The sequence below is a fragment of the Pleurodeles waltl genome, chromosome 5 (genome assembly GCF_031143425.1).
Source record: "Pleurodeles waltl isolate 20211129_DDA chromosome 5, aPleWal1.hap1.20221129, whole genome shotgun sequence".
In the NCBI taxonomy this organism is placed as follows: domain Eukaryota; kingdom Metazoa; phylum Chordata; class Amphibia; order Caudata; family Salamandridae; genus Pleurodeles; species Pleurodeles waltl.
Genome location: NC_090444.1, coordinates 1,145,140,930 through 1,145,164,491, shown reverse-complemented (window position 1 = coordinate 1,145,164,491; position 23,562 = coordinate 1,145,140,930).

The following is a 23,562-nucleotide window of genomic DNA, read 5'->3' as shown; positions in this document are numbered from 1 at the left end:
CAGTGACACATACAACTAAAACAACATATATACAGTGAAAAATGGGGGTAACATGCCAGGCAAGATGGTACTTTCCTACACAACCCCCCCCCCAAACGAAGGACAATAAGACTAGCCATTACCTGATGAGTCTTCATTGTCTAAGTGGAAATATCTGGAGAGTCCATCTGCATTGGAGTGGCTACTCCCAGGTCTATGTTCCACTGTATAGTCCATTCCCTGTAGGGATATGGACCACCTCAACAATTTAGGATTTTCACCTTTCATTTGTTTTAGCCAAAGTAGAGGTTTGTGGTCTGTCTGAACAATGAAGTGAGTGCCAAACAGGTATGGCCTCAACTTCTTCAGAGCCCAGACCACAGCAAAGGCCTCCCTCTCAATGGCAGACCAACGCTTTTCTCTAGGGGTCAACCTCCTACTAATAAAAGCAACAGGTTGATCCTGGCCCTCAGAATTAAGTTGTGATAGGACTGCCCCTACTCCTAATTCAGATGCATCAGTTTGGACATATAATTTTTTAGAGTAACAAGGGCTTTTCAGGACAGGTGCAGAGCACATGGCCTGCTTCAGCTCCTCAAAAGCTTTCTGACAGCTTGCTGCCCATAATACCTTTTTAGGCATTTTCTTGGATGTGAGGTCATTAAGAGGGGCTGCAATGGAGCCATAGTTCTTAATGAACCTCCTGTAATACCCAGTGAGGCCTAGGAAGGCTCTCACCTGAGTCTGAGTGGTAGGGGGAACCCAATCAATAATAGTTTGGATTTTCCCCTGAAGTGGTGCAATCTGTTCCCCACCAACAAGGTGTCCCAGATAAACCACCTTACCCTGCCCTATCTGGCACTTTGAAGCCTTGATAGTGAGGCCTGCCTTTTGCAGAGCCTCCAAAACTTTCCATAGGTGGACCAGGTGATCATCCCAGCTGGAGCTAAAGACAGCTATATCGTCCAAATATGCTGCACTGAAAGCTTCCAGCCCTTGCAGGACTGTGTTCACCAACCTCTGAAAAGTGGCAGGTGCATTTTTCAAACCAAAAGGCATTACAGTAAACTGGTAATGTCCTCCAATGGTAGAAAATGCAGTCTTAGGTTTAGCATCTTCTGACAATTTGATCTGCCAATACCCTGCAGTCAAATCAAAAGTGCTTAGATACTTGGCAGATGCCAGTGTTTCTATAAGCTCATCTGCCCTGGGTATAGGGTGAGCATCAGTTTTGGTTACCAAGTTGAGACCTCTATAGTCTACACAAAACCTCATTTCCTTCTTTCCATCTTTAGAATTGGGTTTTGGTACCAGTACCACAGGAGAAGCCCATGGACTGTCAGAGTGCTCAACCACTCCTAGTTCCAACATTTTCTGAACTTCTTGCTTTATGCAGTCCCTGACATGGTCAGGCTGCCTATAGATCTTACTTTTGACAGGTAAACTGTCTCCAGTATCTATAGTGTGCTCACATCAAGAAGTGGTGCCTGGCACAGTAGAGAAGAGTTCTGAAAATTGTCCTAGGAGATTTATGCAATTATCTTTCTGCTCAGCAGTAAGACAATCAGCCAAAACTACACCTTCCACAAGAGCATCTTGTTCTGTGGAAGAGAAGAGATCAGGTAGAGGATCACTGTCTTCTTCCTGTCCCTCATCTGTTGCCATGAGCAGGGTGAGATCAGCCCTGTCATAGTAGGGTTTCAGGCGGTTGACATGGAGCACCCTAAGGGGACTCCTGGCAGTGCCTAAGTCAACCAAGTAGGTGACTTCACCCTTCTTTTCAACAATTGTGTGGGGTCCACTCCATTTATCTTGGAGTGCTCTTGGGGCCACAGGCTCCAAGACCCACACTTTCTGCCCTGGTTGGTACTGAACCAAAACAGCCTTCTGATCATGCCATTGCTTCTGGAGCTCTTGGCTGGCCTGAAGGTTTTTACTGGCCTTTTTCATGTACTCAGCCATCCTTGATCTGAGGCCAAGTACATAATCCACAATATCCTGCTTAGGAGCTTTTAAAGGTTGTTCCCAACCCTCCTTTACAAGTGTGAGTGGACCCCTAACAGGGTGTCCAAAAAGAAGTTCAAAGGGGCTGAAGCCCACTCCTTTCTGGGGTACCTCCCTGTAGGCAAAAAGGAGGCATGGTAGAAGGATATCCCATCTCCTGCGGAGTTTTTCAGGGAGTTCCATAATCATGCCTTTGAGAGTTTTATTAAATCTCTCCACCAGTCCATTTGTTTGTGGATGATAGGGTGTTGTGAACTTGTACGTTACACCACACTCCTTCCACATGGCCTTTAAGTATGCAGACATGAAATTGCTTCCCCTGTCTGATACCACTTCCTTTGGGAAGCCCACTCTGGAAAATATTCCCAGGAGGGCCTTTGCCACTGCAGGAGCTGTAGTGGTCCTTAAAGGAATAGCTTCAGGATATCTTGTGGCATGGTCCACTACCACCAAGATAAACCTATTGCCTGAAGCAGTAGGAGGGTCAAGGGGGCCAACTATGTCAACCCCTACCCTTTCAAAGGGAACCCCAACCACAGGTAGTGGGATAAGGGGTGCCTTTGGGGTGCCACCTGTCTTGCCACTGGCTTGACAGGTTTCACAGGACTTGCAAAATTATTTTGTGTCCTCAGACATCCTAGGCCAATGAAACAGGGGAACAAGCCTGTCCCAAGTTTTCATTTGTCCTAGATGCCCAGCTAAGGGAATGTCATGTGCCAGTGTTAGGAGGAACTTTCTGTACTCCTGAGGGATCACTAATCTCCTGGCAGCTCCAGGTTTAGGATCCCTATGCTCAGTGTACAAGAGGTTGTCCTCCCAGTAAACTCTGTGAGAGTCACTGACATCCCCATTAGCCTGTTTGACAGCTTGCTGTCTGAGACCCTCTAATGTGGGACAGGTTTGCTGTGCCACACTCAGCTCCTCCCTGGCAGGCCCCCCTTCACCCAAAAGCTCAGCAGTGTCTGCTTCCAGCTCCTCTGGTGTAGGTTCTGCACAGGGAGGGAATTCTTCTTCCTCAGAATTAGAATCCACTGTAGAGGGAGGGATAGTAGGAAGTGGTTTGCTTCTACTAGCCCTAGCTTTAGGGAGCACTTGGTCCATTGTTCCAGGATCCAAGCTTCCCTGTCCTTTTTGCTTTTTGGCCTGAGCCCTTGTCAAAGCAAAAATATGCCCTGGGATGCCCAGCATTGCTGCATGGGCCTCCAACTCCACATCTGACCAAGCTGATGTCTCCAAATCATTCCCTAATAGACAGTCTACAGGTAAATCTGAAGCTACCACAACTTTCTTTGGACCAGTTACCCCCCCCCAGTTGAGATTTACAACAGCCATGGGGTGGCTTTGTGTTATGTTGTGAGCATTGGTTACTTGGCACTGGTGTCCAAGTATGTGTTGTTCAGGGTGCACCAGTTTCTCAATCACCATTGTGACACTGGCACCTGTGTCCCTGTAGGCCTGGACCTCAACACCATTTATTAGGGTTAGTTCCTTGTACTTCTCCAAGTTATGGGGGCAAGCAACCAAAGTGGCTAAATCAATAGCCCCTTCAGAGACTAAAGTAGCCTCTGTGGTCTCCCTAATCAGACCAACCCCAACTAAATTACCAAAAGTGAGCCCAGCTACTCCCTTGGATTGGCTATTAGTAGGTTTGCTCCCACCACCACTGCTATTAGTAGGGACACTAGGTGTAGCAGTAGGGGTTGTAGTGGTAGGAGCTGTGGTGCCTTTCTTTGGACAACTGGGATCTGTTGTCCAATGGCCTTTTATTTTACATAAATAGCACCATGGTTTCTTTTCCTTGTTCTGATTAAAGGAGGATTTGGACCCACCACCCCCACCAGAGTGTTTTTGTGGGCCTGATGAAGACTCATTTTTAGATTTGTCCCCACCCTTGTCAGAAGACTTACCATCCTTCTTTTTGTTGCCATCTTTGTCACCCCCTGTATGAACTTTTCTGTTCACTCTTGTTCTGACCCATTTGTCTGCCTTCTTTCCCAATTCTTGGGGAGAGGTCAGATCAGAGTCCACCAAGTACTGGTGCAACAAATCAGACACACAATTATTAAGAATATGCTCTCTCAGGATCAAGTTATACAGGCTGTCATAATCAGTAACTTTACTGCCATGTAACCACCCCTCCAAGGCCTTCACTGAATGGTCAATGAAATCAACCCAGTCTTGTGAAGACTCCTTTTTGGTCTCTCTGAACTTTATCCTGTACTGTTCAGTGGTTAAGCCATAACCATCCAGGAGTGCATTCTTAAGAACTTGGAAATTATTAGCATCATTTTCTTTCACAGTAAGGAGCCTATCCCTACCTTTTCCACTAAATGATAGCCATAGGATAGCAGCCCACTGCTTTTGAGGGACATCCTGTACAGCACAGGCCCTCTCAAGTGCAGCAAACCACTTGTTAATGTCATTCCCCTCCTTATAAGGGGGAACTATCTTGTGCAGATTCCTGGAATCATGCTCTTTTGCAGGATGACTATGGGGAATACTGCTGCTGCCACCATGGGTATCTAAACCCAACTTCTGTCTTTCCTTCTCTAATTCTAAAGACTGTCTATCCAAATCCAGCTGTTGCTTCTTGAGCTTCAGTCTGGTTTGTTCCACTCTCAATCTATTGAGCTCCCTTTCTAACAATCTGTCATCAGGGTGGGTGGGAGGGACATTTCTAGATACAGAGGTATGATGGGAATGAACAGAAGGAGACCTGTCCCTTACAGAGGGCACCCTAACAGCTTGGCTACCAGTATAATGTGAGAGCACACCATCAGTATGGTGTGATTCAACCTCTGTACCAACTATGCTAGACTGTCTAGTAATGGGCAGGCTGAGAAGTTTCTTTCCTGAACCTTTTCCCTGGGGGAGTCCCTGGATCAGATTGAGAACCATTAGCTACTTTTTCACCAGATTGGGCACTTATGGCCTTATCCTGTACTCTAAGCATATTAATTAACAGTTCTAAGGAAGGATTCTTCCCTACACTCAAACCTCTCTCTATGCAGAGACTCCTTGCTCCTTTCCAGCTAAGGTGATCATATGCAAGTTTGGACAGTTCAACATTTTTGCCTGTGCCAGACATTTTTTAGAGAGAGTTAAAGTGATAGAAAAAGAGAAAAAAAGTTTTCAGAACTGTTTGGAAAGACAGAAAAAACGTTTTAAACTTTTAAGAACTTTTTGAAAGTTTTAGAAGTACTTTTCAGCACTTAGAAAAGAGTGAAAAGAGGAAATGCAAAACTTTTTGGCTATGTGTATATACACTGACCTTGTTTTGTATATTTTTCTCTTATGAAAAGTACAATGACAAGAGTGGTAAGTAGTCTCAAGCACTCATCCCACCACTGCACAACCAATGTAGGAGGCTGGACTGGCTTGTAGTGAGTACCAAGGGGTACTTGCACCTTGCACCAGGCCCAGTTATCCCTTATTAGTGTATAGGGTGTCTAGCAGCTTAGGCTGATAGATAATGGTAGCTTAGCAGAGCAGCTTAGGCTGTACTAGGAGACGTGTGAAGCTACTACAGTACCACTTAGTGTCATATGCACAATATCATAAGAAAACACAATACACAGTTATACTAAAAATAAAGGTACTTTATTTTTATGACAATATGCCAAAGTATCTTAGAGTGTACCCTCAGTGAGAGGATAGGAAATATACACAAGATATATATACACAATAGCAAAAATATGCAGTATAGTCTTAGAAAACAGTGCAAACAATGTATAGTTACAATAGGATGCAATGGGGAAACATAGGGATAGGGGCAACACAAACCATATACTCCAGAAGTGGAATGCGAACCACGAATGGACCCCAAACCTATGTGACCTTGTACAGGGTCGCTGGGACTATTAGAAAATAGTGAGAGTTAGCAAAATAACCCTCCCCAAGACCCTGAAAAGTGAGTGCAAAGTGCACTAAAGTTCCCCTAAGGACAAAAGAGTCGTGTTAGAGGAATAATGCAGGAAAGACACAAACCAGCAATGCAACAACTGTGGATTTCCAATCTAGGGTACCTGTGGAACAAGGGGACCAAGTCCAAAAGTCACAAGCAAGTCGGAGATGGGCAGATGCCCAGGAAATGCCAGCTGCGGGTGCAAAGAAGCTTCAACTGGACAGAAGAAGCTGAAGTTTCTGCAGGAACGAAAAGGGCTAGAGACTTCCCCTTTGGTGGACGGATCCCTCTCGCCTTGGAGAGTCGTGCAGAAGTGTTTTCCCGCCGGAAGGATGCCAACAAGCCTTGCTACACGCAAATCGTGCGTTTGGCGTTTTTGGATGCTGCTGGGGCCCAGGAGGGACCAGGAGGTCGCAAATTGGATCTGAAGAGAGAGGGGACATCGAGCAAGACAAAGAGCCTGCACTGAAGCAGGTAGCACCCGGAGAAGTGCCAGAAACAGGCACTACGAGGATGCGTGAAACGGTGCTCGCCGAAGTTGCACAAAGGAGTCCCACGTCGCCGGAGACCAACTTAGAAAGTCGTGCAATGCAGGTTAGAGTGCCGTGGACCCAGGCTTGGCTGTGCACAAAGGATTTCCGCCGGAAGTGCACAGGGGCCGGAGTAGCTGCAAAGTCGCGGTTCCCAGCAATGCAGCCCAGCGAGGTGAGGCAAGGACTTACCTCCACCAAACTTGGGCTGAAGAGTCACTGGACTGTGGGGGTCACTTGGACAGAGTCGCTGGATTCGAGGGACCTCGCTCGTCGTGCTGAGAGGAGACCCAAGGGACCGGTGATGCAGCTTTTTGGTGCCTGCGGTTGCAGGGGGAAGATTCCGTCGACCCACGGGAGATTTCTTTGGAGCTTCTGGTGCAGAGAGGAGGCAGGCTACCCCCACAGCATGCACAAGCAGGAAAACAGTCGAGAAGGCGGCAGGATCAGCGTTACAGAGTTGCAGTAGTCGTCTTTGCTACTATGTTGCAGGTTTGCAGGCTTCCAGCGCGGTCAGCGGTCGTTTCCTTATCAGAAGGTGAAGAGAGAGATGCAGAGGAACTCGGCTGAGCTCATGCATTCGTTATCTTAAGTTTCCCCAGAGACAGAGACCCTAAATAGCCAGAAAAGAGGGTTTGGCTACCTAGGAGAGAGGAAAGGCTACTAACACCTGAAGGAGCCTATCAGCAGGAGTCTCTGACGTCACCTGGTGGCACTGGCCACTCAGAGCAGTCCAGTGTGCCAGCAGCACCTCTGTTTCCAAGATGGCAGAGGTCTGGAGCACACTGGAGGAGCTCTGGACACCTCCCAGGGGAGGTGCAGGTCAGGGGAGTGGTCACTCCCCTTTCCTTTGTCCAGTTTCGCGCCAGAGCAGGGGCTAAGGGGTCCCTGAACCGGTGTAGACTGGCTTATGCAGAATTGGGCACATCTGTGCCCAACAAAGCATTTCCAGAGGCTGGGGGAGGCTACTCCTCCCCTGCCTTCACACCATTTTCCAAAGGGAGAGGGTGTCACACCCTCTCTCAGAGGAAGTTCTTTGTTCTGCCATCCTGGGCCAGGCCTGGCTGGACCCCAGGAGGGCAGCTGCCTGTCTGAGGGGTTGGCAGCAGCAGCAGCTGCAGTGAAACCCCAGGAAGGGCAGTCTGGCAGTACCAGGGTCTGTGCTACAGACCACTGGGATCATGGAATTGTACCAACAATGCCAGGATGGCATAGAGGGGGCAATTCCATGATCATAGACATGTTACATGGCCATATTCGGAGTTACCATGGTGAAGCTACATATAGGTAGTGACCTATATGTAGTGCACGCGTGTAATGGTGTCCCCGCACTCACAAAGTTCAGTGAATTGGCTCTGAACAATGTGGGGGCACCTTGGCTAGTGCCAGGGTGCCCTCACACTAAGTAACTTTGCACCTAACCTTTACCAGGTAAAGGTTAGACATACAGGTGACTTATAAGTTACTTAAGTGCAGTGTAAAATGGCTGTGAAATAACGTGGACGTTATTTCACTCAGGCTGCAGTGGCAGGCCTGTGTAAGAATTGTCAGAGCTCCCTATGGGTGGCAAAAGAAATGCTGCAGCCCATAGGGATCTCCTGGAACCCCAATACCCTGGGTACCTCAGTACCATATACTAGGGAATTATAAGGGTGTTCCAGTAAGCCAATGTAAATTGGTAAAAATGGTCACTAGCCTGTCAGTGACAATTTGGAAAGAAATGAGAAAGCATAACCACTGAGGTTCTGATTAGCAGAGCCTCAGTGAGACAGTTAGTCACTACACAGGTAACACATTCAGGCACACTTATGAGCACTGGGGCCCTGGGTTACCAGGGTCCTAGTGACACATACAACTAAAACAACATATATACAGTGAAAAATGGGAGTAACATGCCAGGCAAGATGGTACTTTCCTACACCATGTCATCTCAGATTAGCTACCAGGTTGATGAGCCCTAGCTACGGTGACATTAGTCCTGAGTTGCTTGTGTTCTGGTTCAGGGTAGACCTGGCCTCAGTGGTGTAACGATACTTGAGGGAGCACCCTGCAAAATACATGGAGGGGGTGCCCCAAGCTCAGGATCCACTCAGGAATTCTCAGGCCAGGGCCCCACCATCAGTGCAGAGTGCTGGACGGAGCCCCCTGGAGTTTGGGACCTCCCGCACCACATGGTTTGGGGGCTATTTTTGTGCCACTGCTTGGCCTGGCAGTTTGGGCTGGACTATTCCCAGTGGATAAGGGTCAATGCTGATTTGCAAATAGGTGGGTCCAAGCCAAGGTAGCATGGTGTGCAAAATAACAATGGACTATGATGTGGCCTGAGTGAATACCGATGGCTGAGATAAATTCAAACATTATATCCATCACTTTTTTGAATACTAAGATTCATATTTATACTTTTTTTGTGCCTGATTTGCATCATTTTTTGATGCAAAAGCGGCGCAAATTTACAAAATACAATTGTATTTTGTAATTTGCACCGCTTTTGCGTCAAAAAGCGGTGCAAATGTGGCGCTAAAAAAGTATAAATATGGGCCTAAGTATTTTGCCCTAAGTGAGATGAGTATGCCCAAACCTGGGTCCATACTCACTGTATCACTGGAACCAAGTTGTACCTGACTTATGAACCCTAACTAGGGTAAAACTGGTTCTGGGTTGCTTGTGTTCCGGTTCAGGGAGGACTTGGACTCGCAGTCCATGCAGGACTGTTCTGATTGGAGCAGAGTCAGGATTGATTTGCATATGCGTGGGTCTAAACTGAGGTGACACAGTGTGCAAAATAGCGATGGACTGGGATGTGGCCTGAGTGATTTCCATTGGCTGAGATGAATCCATGCATTCCGTTCATCACTTTCTATCTATTTTAGTATGTCACCTAAGTTGGATGGGTATGCCCAGACGTGGGTCCCGTGCACACTGTCACTAGAATCAAGCTATACCTGACTGATGAGCCCCCACTAGGGTAAAACCAGTTCTGGGTTGCTTGTGGTCTGGTTGTGGGAGGATCTGGCCTGGCAGTTCGGCCTGGAGTGTTCTCATTGGAGCAGGGTCAGGACTGATTGGCATATGGCTGGGTTCAAACTGAGGTGGCATGGTGTGCAAAATACCAATGGATAGGGATGCAGCCCTAATTGATTATCAGTGGTTGAGATTAATTCAGGAATTTCATCCATCACTTTTTTTAATACTTTAGTATGTTACCCTAAGTGTGATGGGTATGCCCAGACATGGGTTAAGTGCACTCTTTGTCACTGGAACCAAGCTATATCAGGCTGATGAGCCCTAAGTGAGATTAAATCAGTCCTGGGTTGCTTGTGTTCTGGTTCAGGAAGGATCTGGCCTTGCAGTTCTAGCTAGACTGTTCCCTGGTGAGCAGGGTCTAGACTGATTTGCATGTGGCTGCATCCAAATGAAGGTGGTATGGTGTGCACAATAATGATGGACTTGGATGTGGCCTCAAATGATTACCAGTGGCTGAGATTAATGCCCAGTTGACAAACTTGGTGCCCAGTATTAAGAACTGATGCACAAATTCCTTCTGGTGGGATCCATTTTTCATTATGAAGACATAGTTTCTCACTGCAGTTAACTCTATGCAACTTGGGAAAAGTTTGCAAAGGCCAGTCAAACTATTGCTTGTTGGCCACCCTTCAACAGTCTATTTCTTTGCCAGGTTAATGACAACATCTTTAGCATCTACAATGTTCCATTTCTCCTCATCACCCCCTTCCCATGCGCAATACTCATTTTCCCAACACATACAGCCATGTCCAGTTCTACATCTTCACACACAGTCTCATCTACATTTGGGCAGGAAGGACATTAAAAACTGGTATAGGTTGGTTCTTGCTGGCTTGTACATAAACATTTCAAAGCTGTACTGTTGTACGTTGGAGTATAGCCCAGCTATTTACTCAAGAGACAGAAAATGCATTAAAGGTTTATCGTTATTGTTCATGACAAACTAGTTTCCCCAAATAAAGTATCTGAAATGATTAGTTGCCCAAATACAAGCATGAAATTCCTCTTTTGATAATAACACTTCTGATGGGTATGCCACAACTCACTTATTATTGCTTGACTTTTTGTGAGAGGATGAACTGCAGAATTTAGGCACCAGCCTACACAGTTATAATGCACTGCCTTGCAATGTTGAACGGTCACAGAGCAGGGGTTTGTATTTCTACATTCTCAAAAGCCTCTTATTGTACCTATTTCCACACAAACTCTACCACTTTGAGTAACAGCTATCTACATGGTTCCATTACATGACATGTGTTTCTCCTTGTTGAGAGTGGGAACATCTTTAATTCCAGCTACTATTAACTCCTTTCTAACCACACCCTTGGCTGTAATGGGAGAGAAAGGTGTCGCGCCATGTCTTTGGCTAAAGCAATAGTGCAAATTGACAGAAAAGGATAGGAAATTAGAGTTTCCTACAAATGGGATGTTCAGTTTGAGGGTTTTGCAGCATTTATGAATTGAAGCCCCTTCTGAGACCAACACAGTTTGAGGCATTAGCGATTTGGGAGTTAGTAGCCAGACAGCAACAGCAACAGAAATTTGAAAGGAGGATGAGAAAGGCAGAAAATACTTTAACAGAGGCTAGGTGGGACAGTGCTCAGAGAGTTTGGAGGATAGAGACCTTGCATGGAATTAAGTTGTTTCCGGCAATTACGCAAGACAATGAGAAGGAAGGAAGGAAAGCTACTAGAAAGACTAACAAAAGTCTGTCTGAAAGTAGGGAATCCAGAAAGTCTTCAACAGCGGAAGAGGAATCAGATGATGATGTGTTTATCACGCAGTTATTGAGAAATCGCCCACCACCATATACAGTACATGAGAGTGGTCCAAGTACCAGTGCTGATCCAACAGCCCCAACACAGGCCAATGGGACAATGAGTCCAATGCAGGTTAATGCTAGCCTGACACAGAATGTGATACAGAGTGGTCTTAATGTGCCTACAACTCCTGTAGTGCAAAATCAGGTGCAACCACTATAGGTTCAGAGAATTTATCCTGACGTGCCTGTTATGGAACCAACTTCAAACTTAATGGTGCCTACGGAACAGGTTTACCTGCGACCGATATTCATTCAGACTGAACCAACTGCACTTTTACTGCCCCAAGTGCAGCCGCAGGTAATGCCAAGGTTTACTCCAGTAACAGGGACACAGTCACATATGACTCTGATGATGAATCAGAATATGGGAGTTACTCTCCCACAGAGTGTAAGTGCCAGTACAGCCCCAGATGCTATATTGCTACCTATTAGTGTTGGTCCAGCTGTACCCTTATTTGCACAGAAGAAACCTACTATAGGTGAACAGGGAGCAATGTCCTAGAGTGCAATGAGGGGAGGTTATAATGAAGATGCTCGAAATAGTCTCTCCTGTGGGACAGACTTTTGACGGATCAAGATCATTGCTAGACCTTAGTCCATTTGTAGCACTTCCAGATACTATGGCAGGGTCTAACGTTAGCCAGAGTTTGAAATTGATGAAACCGCATACCCTGAATGTAGTTCCACAGCAGGTGCCACTAGTCCAAGCAAGTAACATTTCGTTGCAAGGACTGACAGCTCAGCAGTTGACTTAATGGTTAGACAGGCTGAATACCCCACAGAGTGCTCCTAAGGGAGAGGAGTATTTGTATTATGCTAGGCCAAGCATGGAAGCAGGTGAACTCATTGAGGGTGTGAAAAGGTTAGAATCCCACACAGAGGCAGAACTGAGACATTTGTGCCCAAAGATTAAGAAAAAAGTGAGCAATGTACATCAGAAACTAGCAAACGTGGCAGAGAAGTACAGCATAGAAATAGAGAAACAAAGCATTTGAAAAGGAGTTACAGATTCGATTTTGAAGATAAAGATTTTTAACACATGATATCTGCCAGAATGAAGGCACACCTTAAGTAATTGCTTCAAAGCACTCAGACCTGGGGAGCATTAGACAAATGGAAAGACAGATGGGTAAAGAAAAAAGACAAGAGAAAAAGGGATTCTGTGGAGATGACTGCAAATGTGCAGCAGGATAAAGATCCAGTGAAACTTTTACCAATGAGAGAGATTCCAGGGGGGGATTTTGTTCATGTCCCTTGGAGCAGAAGAGACATTCTGTCATTTAAAAATAATTATCCAAAATTGCGAGAGAAGCCAGTAGAGTGGTATCAGCAGACAGACAGGTTTGTGAAACTCTCGAAGTGACTATGGAAGGGCTTGAACACAATACTAGAGATAGTGGTTCCAGCTGATCTGTGGATCGAGTGTAAGAGGAGTGTAGATTGGCCAATGAGTGAACTGGAGAGAGACAAGAATACAGGTGCACCATCTCTTGGGGTAATGAAATATTACTATAAGGTGATTGAATTTTTGAAAACAAGAATTTCGCCCAAGATTATTGATTGGCAGAGGATTGACAGGACAGCTCAGGAACCAAAGGAGTCATTACACCCATATTATGGGAGATTGTTGTAGACGTTCAAGCATTACAGTGGTACAGAAACAATTGAGGCAAAAGACATGCTCCATTTTGTGTTCAGATTTGTGGAAGGATTGAGACCTGAAATTAGCCAGATGATTAAGAGTCATTTGATTTGCTGGCAAGCAAAGCCATTTGATGAGGTGTTGCAGTATGCAAAATACTGTAGTGATGACATTGAGTTGAAGCAGAAAAAGTTGAAAAAGAAGGCGATGGTGGTGCAAATTAAAGCAGCTCAAACAGGGGAGCAAGGGAAATTTTCGGCAGCAGTTACCGCAGCAGCAGGGAAACTTGATGTTTCAGCCCCAGATGAGAGGTTGACGTTGTGGAGGAAATGTGAATCGTGGTCCAGACTTAGGTGCTGTAGGGGTTCAGAATGATATTCAAGGAATTAAGAAGTTATTGCCATGTCACGTTTGCAGAGCCATTGGACGTTGGAAACAGGAGTGTCCAATGATGGTGCAGGAAGGTGTCATTCAGCAGAGTGATGACATCAACTCATTCCACAACGTGAGAGGGTCGAGACTGAGAGGTCCTAATCCAAATTTTCTGAATAATATGAATCAAATGCAGAAGAAGCCGCGTGTGCTTGCAACTTCCTTAGAAGTAGACCAAAGAAGTCCCTATGTGAAGGGAAAGGTTATGGGTCACAGAGTTTCATTCTTGGTTGACACAGGACCTACACGTTCCACAGTGAGAAGTGCAGAAGTTCCAAATTTGCCCCTTTAAAGTAGAACAGTTCAGGTTGTGGGAGTAGCGAACAAGTATTTGACGAACCTGATTACAGGTCCAGTTCACGTTGAGATTGGCAACTTTCAGGGATTGCACAAATTTGTAGTCTGCGATTCAAGTCCAGTATCCCTACTTGGAAGAGACTTGTTCTGTAAAACAAAGTGTTCTATTATTTGTTCAAATGATGGTTTGAGGTCCAGACAAATAGTGGTGACGAAGATGACCAGCCCCAGAGCTGGAAGGTGAGACTACGAATGAGGAGTACCCTCTAATTGAATTTTTCACAGTGTTCACAGTGAAAGAGCTTCATCCTGATTTGCAGGGAACGATTAAAGAGGAAGAGTGGGATTTGACAGGAAAAGAAGTAGGTTTGATAAAGGGAGTTGAACCAATTAAAGTTACTGTGAAGCCGAATGCAGTTTTCCCTCAACTTCCGCAGTACCACATGCCGCAAGATGTCCTTATGAAGGTTGCCCAGATAATTGCTGACTTTGTAAAGCAAAGGGTTTTGAAGGAAGTATTGAGCAGTCCATGTAATTCACCAATAATGGGTTTGCAAAAGCCCTGTGGGAAAGTTTGAATTGTCCAGGATTTGAGAAAAACAAATGAGATTGTGGTCAAATGTTGTCCCGTGGTGCCAAATGCAGATGTGATAATGTTTTAGATTCCATATGATGCTGAGTGGTTCACTGTCATTGATCTGTCGCAAGCCTTCTTTTCCGTGACCCTTCATGAGGATAGCCAATTTCTCTTTTGTTTCAAATTCCTGGATCAAGCTTATTGCTGGTGCAGAATTCCTCAGGGTTTTCAGAGTCACCTTCCATATTTAATCAGATCTTGGAAAATAATTTGGAGTCATTGGAATTGCCTTTCCAATTGACCTTGGTGCAGTACATTGATGACTTGCTGATTGTGACCAAAACAAGGGATGGGTGCAAGTATGATACAATTGCCCTCCTGAACCATTTGGGAAAGAATGGTCACAAAATGTCTCCACTTAAATTGCAGTACTGTCAAAAAGTGCTGAAATATGTGGGTCACCAGATTGAGAAGGGTTCAAGAAGGGTAGACAGAGAAAGGATTACAGTCATAATGCAGATAAATCCCCCGACCACACAGAGAGATGTCAGGATGCATATTTGTTTTCCTTTCTAGGTACCAACTGCACTGTTTTGATAGAGCCATAGATAGATGTTTTTCCAAATTTGCTTTACTAAATTGTTTGCATAAAGCCCAACATGCTGATGCCAATCTGGTGTTAGTTAAGGATCCTCACTAATATAATGATGCTAACAAGGAATAATGCTTGATGAATTTCTCTGCTGAATTTGAATGTATATAATTACTTTGACAAAGTTTACTTTATTATTAATTTGCACTATAACCTTAGAATATGTTGTAGTTCAAGCTTTGATTAGATTACGTTTCTTCTGCCGCTTTGGACAGCCAGTATTGTTTTTGTATGTGTTTCATTTGATATTGAGATTAATCTACATGAACTTAGCATTGTTAATATAGGGAAATAAATATTCTAAATTTTAATAAAAGGTGTGGTTATTCATGACTGAAAGGTCCCCCCCTCACCTTGAGACCCTCACGGGTGAGTAGCGCGGTCTATACATTTTTTTGATTTGATTTGATTTGAAAGGTCATGGTGTGTGGCAATTACTCACTCTATTGATTATTGATGTGATTGATTGTTGGTGATTATTGATATTGTGCATTGGTTATTGATTATGCACTGGAGCTATGGTAAGAACATCTTAATTGCGGGTCAAAAGGTTAATTGACCTATTCGTGTCTCCCTGTAAGTTTACTTATTAAGGTCAGATGCGCTAACACAGTCTAGTGCATACATCATGAAAAATATCAAAATGTTCCTTTATGATTTAGAAAAACACTAGAATGTTTTCCTAGAAACATCTGATATTTTCTTCTGTCTTTGAAGATATAATACCTTTCTCATTGAAAAACAGACACTGCTGATGGAAGGCCAAACAACATCCTCTTGTACCAAAATATCACACATTGAGTTATAAATGCAGTCAGAGCCCTGATTCTTCTTCAACCTGATTATAGGCATTACGTGAGCTAAGAGCTGAAAAAAGGGTTGCTCCATCTAGACAAAAAATGATTTCATTAATTTTGGCAGAGGATGTTTGCCATTTATAATCAGCCATTCAAAGTTGCAAGGTGGACACACAGAGGCAAGTCTCCATTGCTTTTCTCAGCCAATAACACAAATATAGCTCAATCTGAGGATTATGTCTCTTCACTGATGTTACCCTTCTGTACATTGTCTAATAATATCTGCTACTCTTTATGAACACTAATAGGAACACCTCTTTCTTTTTCCTCATTAAAACTGTGCTTCTCTCAACTTTACTCAGTGTATAAATACTTTAAATATTTCTAATTTCTTGTTGAATACAAATGGAAACTGATTCCGTAGGAGGGTACTCTCATCAGGTCCCATGCTGGACAGAAAAGGGTCCTGTGCACATGGATTAAGCATGATTTCCAGTAATCTCTGGTCCATTTTAGAAAGTGCACACCTTTAAGTGTGTTATTAATTTCAATCCATATGGTTCTTTTTTAAAGTACACAGTTGTTCCAAAATACTCACTACAGTTTATCCTCCTCTCATCAAATATCACTATCTTAACATCAGGAGAAAGTAGTTGCCCAACTTTGGACCTGATTTAGAACTCAGCCGATGGGTTAATCTGTCACAACAGTGATGGATATCCCATCTGCCGAAATCTAAATCTTATAGGTGTTGTAGTTTGACTCTTGCTCTAGGCAAGACTGCTGGTTTAAGGATGACAGTACTTATGCTTTTGGGCCACTATGCCAATCCTACAACAAGTCGCAACAGTCGTCCCAACCCTCCACGCTCACAAGCAGCACTTCACCAAAAACCCAAACAGTAAAACATGACTTTTGGCAGCCTTTACACATGGACTCAAGAATGTAACATCTCAGGGAGTGTCGTAGTTAAATGGAGGATACCCCTTTCTCACATTAACAACATGTCTCAATCAAACACAGGCAATGAAGGAGATGCAATAAGGCTGCAATAGGTTTTATTTAACAAAACTGCAATCTACGATAAGTTGCATGGGCTGCAATGGTTAGTATAATGAGTAATGCAAGAAACAGAATGGTAAAGACAAGACTCATTAATACAAAGACCCCCACCATCTTGCAATGACATGAAATGACATGAGATGTGAAACATGTCCTAATACCCTAATGGCATGTACCTAATCTCTAACCTTAAAGAGAGCTAGGTGTGTTAAACCTAATCTGCCAATACCATGTCAATGAGACAAGCCCCCCAACCCTTGTTACCTTGGAATGAGGTCTCTAGCTCAGACTCCGTAAGAACACGAAGACTGGGTCAGCATCACGGCGATGTGCAGCACCGATAGCAGCTATGGCATCAGGTTGGAATCCCTCTGATTATCTGTCTAAGTGAGGTGCATTTCTACAGACCTGCTTGGACCCCTAACGTAGGTCTGTTCCCAAACAATAGATAACAAAACATGCTTGGGACGGTAATTTATATAAACAATTCCCTCGAAGGCGTGAAGAGGCAAAGTACTTAATGTGAACACCTACAGTTTGTTATCTTTGTCGCTTGATACTGACGCCTTAGCGCGGCGGCACTGATAATGTGCAACTAAAACATTGGCCTAACTAGAAACAAGGCAGCCATCTTAAAAGATATAATTAAATAAATACGCTAAAGCAGAGCAAGCTTAGTAGGGTAAAAGTCACTAGGTGACGGGGGCACGAGTCTGCAAGCCAAAGTCTAAGCTAATTCCTGTTTCCCATAAAAAAAACTAGGATTCACTACATAGGATAGAATGGGACTTAGATTTCGGCAGATGAGATATCTGTCACCGTTGTGGTAGAGTAATCCATCTGCCAAGTTCTAAATCAGGCACTCAGTGTGTAAGCAAACTATGAAAACGTGCTTTTGTAATGATGGTTCAACGAGGATCTGAGCGTACATCCAAAACAATAAGTGTACACATGGGACGTGTAACAAATCCATCATCCTCAATGCAATTGAAACTTTGAAAAACCACCATATTCTTGGGCTCTTGAACAGCATCATGACTTTTCCCAAAATTAGGATTCATTACCTGAAGCAGCCCTTCAGTAAATGACTGATGATGACCTGAAAAACGGTTTGTCAATATACAAGTTGCTGAGTGCACACTAAATTCTGTTATAAGTACATACATTGGAACATGTTCTGCTGGAATTTGGGGTTTGTAGTAACTGGCCCCAAGTAGAAGCCTCAAATTTTCTGCTCTTTGGTTTGGGAACAGATTTAGAGTACAGCAAGATATGAGTACTAGCTAATACTTTTAATCATTTGATTACCACTAGTGAAGTATTTTATTTCCGCAGAGACATTTTGCGTAGAGAAAGTTTTCCTCAAACCACTGTAACTGACAATCAGGTTTGTCTTTTCTCCCAGGAAACATCTTATTCCCTTTGTCTTCATAATATTGATCATATCAGAACTACAATCTATGACCCACTGTACAATGCACAAGTTGAGCATTTTAAGGGATATTTCAAGGAAAACGTATATCTGGCTATTCAGGTCAGAATTCCATTGATTCGAGTTATCAGGGAAAGCATATGTATGGGAAGCCGTTCATTTCAAAATTACAGCTCCCCATATTGGACACCTCCTGAAATGCATAGCGTGCTGCAAAATGAATATGACACACACCAGAATTGATGTACTATATGTCAAAATAATTATGATACCTGGCAGAGTGAATCTGAATTGAACCAAAACAAATATGAAACCTGGCAGAATTAATATGCTACTTAGCGATTAATATGAATAACGCACACACCAAATTGAATAAGAAATATATTGTAATATATATAAATCATACTGAAATTAATATGGCCTTCACTGTAAACAATAAAGCAATCACTGAAACGAATACAATATTAACCAAAAAGAATGGGGCATTTCTTAAAATGATTGACTTATGCCAAGAGAAATATGACATACATTGAAATTAATATGGCAGATTCAAAATAATATAAAGTATTGAAATGAATATATTATATTCTGAAAAGAAAACAATGCACATTGAAACTAATACAATGTACATTGAAATGAATATTAAACATGTTGCAATTAATTTGAATTGTGTTGAAATCAATATTACCGAGATGGCAATGAATATGAAACAGACAGAAATGAATAGGAGATGATTGAAAATGAATATGGCTTGTGTTGAAATTAATGCAATCCCATTGAGTTGAAGTTGACATGCCTTCAAATGAGTATGACCACAGATATGATTCATGTTAAAATTAAGATGTGTTAATATGAATGAAGCATCGATTGAAAGAAGTATGACACATGCTAAGATGAATATGACATGCATTGAAACAAATATGAGCTCCACCGAAATGAATTCAACATGTCTTAAACTGAATATGACCAATGCTGAAATTAAAATGAAACTTGTCAAAATTAATATGTTATGCTTTGAAATTGATATGATACACAGCAAAATAAATACTGAAATTAATATGACCTAGGTTGAAAGGGATATGACATGTGTGAAAATTATTATGACAAGTGTTAAGGTGAATATGACATCAATTGAAATGAATGACATTCATAGAGAGGAATATGACACATGTCAAGATGAATATGAGCCACTTTGAAATGAATATGACACCTGGTGAAATTAATATGGCCCATATCAAAAGTAATATGACATTCTGTAGCATGAATATCACACTTTTTTAAATGAAAATGTAACAGTGAGATAAATGTAACATGCTTTGAAATAAATTAGGCAAATATTGAAATGAACACAAGCCATGTTTAAATGAATACGACTGCTGTTTGAATGAATATGGCTTGCTCTGAACTTATGTTTATTTGCTTTAAAATTAATAATATGCATTGAAATCAATGTTACATATTCACAAAGGGTCTCATTACGAGTTTGGCAGTTTGTGCACCACCATGGCGGCGGTGTGACCGCCATCTGCTTGGCAGTCAGACCACAGTATTACGATGCTGGCAGTCCCATAGGTAAAGACTCCCGCAGTCCCGCCAGCACCTCCAGGCAGCGCAGACCACCGCGGTGGCGGGACAGGCCAAAAAGGCCGACGGAGCCAGTGTTTCGGATGGAAACATTATGATGTTGTCTACCGCCAGCATTACCTTGGCAGTCCAACCACCACACCCCAGCAGGTGGAAACGGAAAGCATAAAGGAAGCAACTCACCTGCAGACAATGTTACATGACCTGTGCTGCCATGGAGCATATCACGCACATGTCCTGCCGCAGGTGCTGCTCTTCGATGGACCCGCACAGCACCCACATTGCAACACAATGGAAGGTCAATGGGATGCACAATAGGTTGTGAAACAAATATCCAAAGCTCACAATGCAAACAATATCTGCATAATAGTGATGGTGACATCGGGAGCATTCATGGACACATTTCACTTTGCACATGCACCTAAAGCAGCATTTGCAGAGGAACTGACCATTCATGTATCTCAGGGACAAACAATATTTGAGCCAAGTGATATGCCTAGCTGCCAAATGTGTAAGCGCAAGTCAAGAAAGCACATACAACGGCAAGAGCATGGTCCAAACATCTAGATGATGTAGCTGTAAGGTAAACACATCAAAGTGGACACATGGTCAGTCAAATCCAAAGGAAGCTACCACAATTTAACACCCTCCATGTGTGGACAAACAAAACTCTAGCTCCCGCACATGAGACGAAAGTACAATCTATATCAGGGGACAAATCTACACCATACATGCTGACATTGGCCAACACAAAATGAAATACTTACCCTAGCAAGCATAACACAATGCAATGAAACCCCAATTGGATCAACACCCACATATCCATACAGTGAACCTCTACCCTTGTCTTGGGTGACCAACACTTCCCACAAAGTCAGATATTGAAAAACAACAGCAAATGTGGTGGATGTGTCTGTGGGTATTGTGGTGGTGTCTGAGGTTATGGTGACTGAGGTGTGTGGGGCTGTGGGTTGTGAGCTGTTGTAGGAGGCTGGCCTGGCTTGTAGTGGGTACCTTAGGTACTTACACCTTATACCAGGTCCAGTTATCCCTTATTAGTGAAATGTGGTAGTGTTCTAGCAGCTTAGGCTGATAGAGGTAGCTGTACCAGAGCAGCTTAGGCTGAACTAGGAGAGATGCAAAGCTCCTGCAATACCACTTACAGTTACACAGTACTTATACACAATAAAAGACAATACTCAGTGTTACCAAAAATAAAGGTACTTTATTTTAGTGATACAAGGCCAAAATTATCTTAGAGGCAATACTCCTTCTGGAGGTAAGTATTATACACAATATATACACTAGACACTAAAATCAGGTAAGTAAATAGTCATAGGATAGTGCAAACAATAGAAAATACCATAGAATGCAATAGGAAGAAATAGGACTTGGGGCAACACAAACCATACACTAAGAAAGTGGAAGGGGAATCACAAATTCCCCCCGAGACACGTATAGTGTGTAGAGGGGTGCTGGGAGTGTATGAAAACCACAAAGGTTGGTAAAATACCCCACCCCAGAGCCCAGGAAAGTAGGAGTAAAGTACTGCAAGTTTACTCAGGACACACTAAAAGTCGTGAATAGAGTTATTGCAAGAACCAAGCAAGACTGCAATCAACAAATGGTGGATTCCTGGACCTGAAGACCTGTAAAGAGAGGAGACCAAGTCCAGAAGTCGCAGAAAGGACAGGAGCCCCTACCAACCTAGAAGATGGTCCAAAAGAGGATTCTCAGGTTGAAAGAAGTCTGCAGAAGAGCACCAAAGAAGATGGCTGTCGTTTCCTGCATGATGCAAAGGATATCCCACGTAGAGATGTTGGATGCAGGTGAGTTGTTGCGCTAGATTAGTCCAACAAGCCTTGGTTCAAGCAATGTCGTGAATTGTGTCAAAATGGCGCTGCCTGGACCCAGGAGGGACCTGGAGGCTTCAACTCAGGAGGGAACCCACAGATGACCAGGCAGCATCCACAGAGGTCCCAGGACACAGGGATGAAGAAGGTGCAAATTCTAGTTGCTGCAGCACTACAAAAGAAGGTCCAACGCCACCGGAGAATAACTCAGCGAGTTGAGCATTGCAGGATAGAATGCTGGGGACCTGGGCCAGGTTGTCTGTGCATGAAGGAATTTTGCAAATAGTGCACAGAGGTCTCAGGAGGTGAAGAAGACGCAGTACACAGGGGTACCATCGCTATCAGGGATGGCAAGGCCTTACCTCCTCCAAATTGCATCAGCAGGACCTCAGGACGGCCTATGTCGATGGGGTCCACCCTATGTGTCCTTAGGAGCACGCTCGTCACTGATAGAGGAGTCCAAGGGTACCAGTCATTGTCTTGGAAGGTGCCTGCGTGAGCAGGGGAGTGACTCCATCACCCCACGGGAGATTTCTTCAGTCCTTCTGGTGCAGGATGAAGACAGGGAGTCCCCAGAGTGTGCACACCGTGGAAACTGTTGCAGTTGCTGGCTGGAGCTGAAGTTGCTGAAGAAAGGTTTCCCCTTGTGGATACTTTGTTTGCGGTTACAGCGGTTCCTGGAGCAGGCTGCGGTTGATCCGAGGTCAGAGGATGAAGTAGTAGTTGCAGAGGATTACCGAAGGAAACTTGCAAGCAGAATCTGAAGAGAATCCACAGGAGAGACACTAAATAGCCCTGAGAGGGGCATTGGCTACCTTATCAGGCGGGGTCTCTGACGTCTCCTGCTGGCACTTGCTACTCAGAGTCCTCCAGAGTGCCCCCACACCTTGCAAAGCAAGATGGCTGAAGACTGGGACACACTGGAGAATCTCTGGGCACCAGCTCTGGGGTGGTGATGGACTGGGGAGTGGCCACTCCCCTTTCCTTTGTCCAGTTTCATGCCAGAGCAGGGGACAAGGGGTCCCTGAACCGATGTAGACTGGTTTATGCAAGGAGGGCACCACCTGTGCCCTGCAAAGCATTTCCAGAGGCTGGGGGAGGCTACCCCTCCCCAGCCTGTAACATCTATTTCCAAAGGGAGAGGGTGTAGCACCCTGCTCTCAGAGGAAATGCTTTGTTCTGCCTTCCTGGGATTGAGCTGCCCAGACCCCAGGAAGGCAGAACCCTGTCTGTGAGGTGGCGCAGCTGTAGCTGTAGTTCAAGCCTCAGAGAGCTGGTTTGGTAGTACTGGGGGTCCAAGCTGGAGCCCCCAGGATGCATGGAATTGGCTCCCCAATACCATATTTGAAATGGGGGGACAATTCCATGATCTTGACATGTTACATGACCTTATTCGGAGTTACCATTGTGAAGCTACGTATAGGTATTGACCTATATGTAGTGCACGTGTGTAATGGCGTCCCCGCACTCACAAAGCCCCAGGAAATGGCCCTGAACTATGTGGGGGCACCTTTGCTAGTGCAAGGCTGCCTTCACACTTAGTAACTTTGCACCTAACCTTCAGCAAGTGAAGGTTAGACATATAGGTGACTTATAAGTTACTTAAGTACAGTGAAAATGGCTGTGAAATAGTGTGTGCACTATTTCACATAGGCTGCAATGGGAGGCCTGTGCAAGGGTTTGTCTGAGCTCCCTATGGGTGGCAAATGAAATGCTGCAGCCCATATGGATCTCCTGGACCCCCAATGCCCTGGGTACCTAGGTACCATATACTAGGTACTTATAAAGGGGGTCCAGTGTGCCAATTGAAATTGGTAAATGAAGTCACTAGCCTACAGTGACAAATTTAAAAGCAGAGAGAGCATAAGCACTGAGGTTCTGATTAGCAGAGCCTCAGTGACACAATCAAGCACTAAACAAACACACACATTAGGCCATAAACTATGAGCACTGGGGTCCTGACCAGCAGGA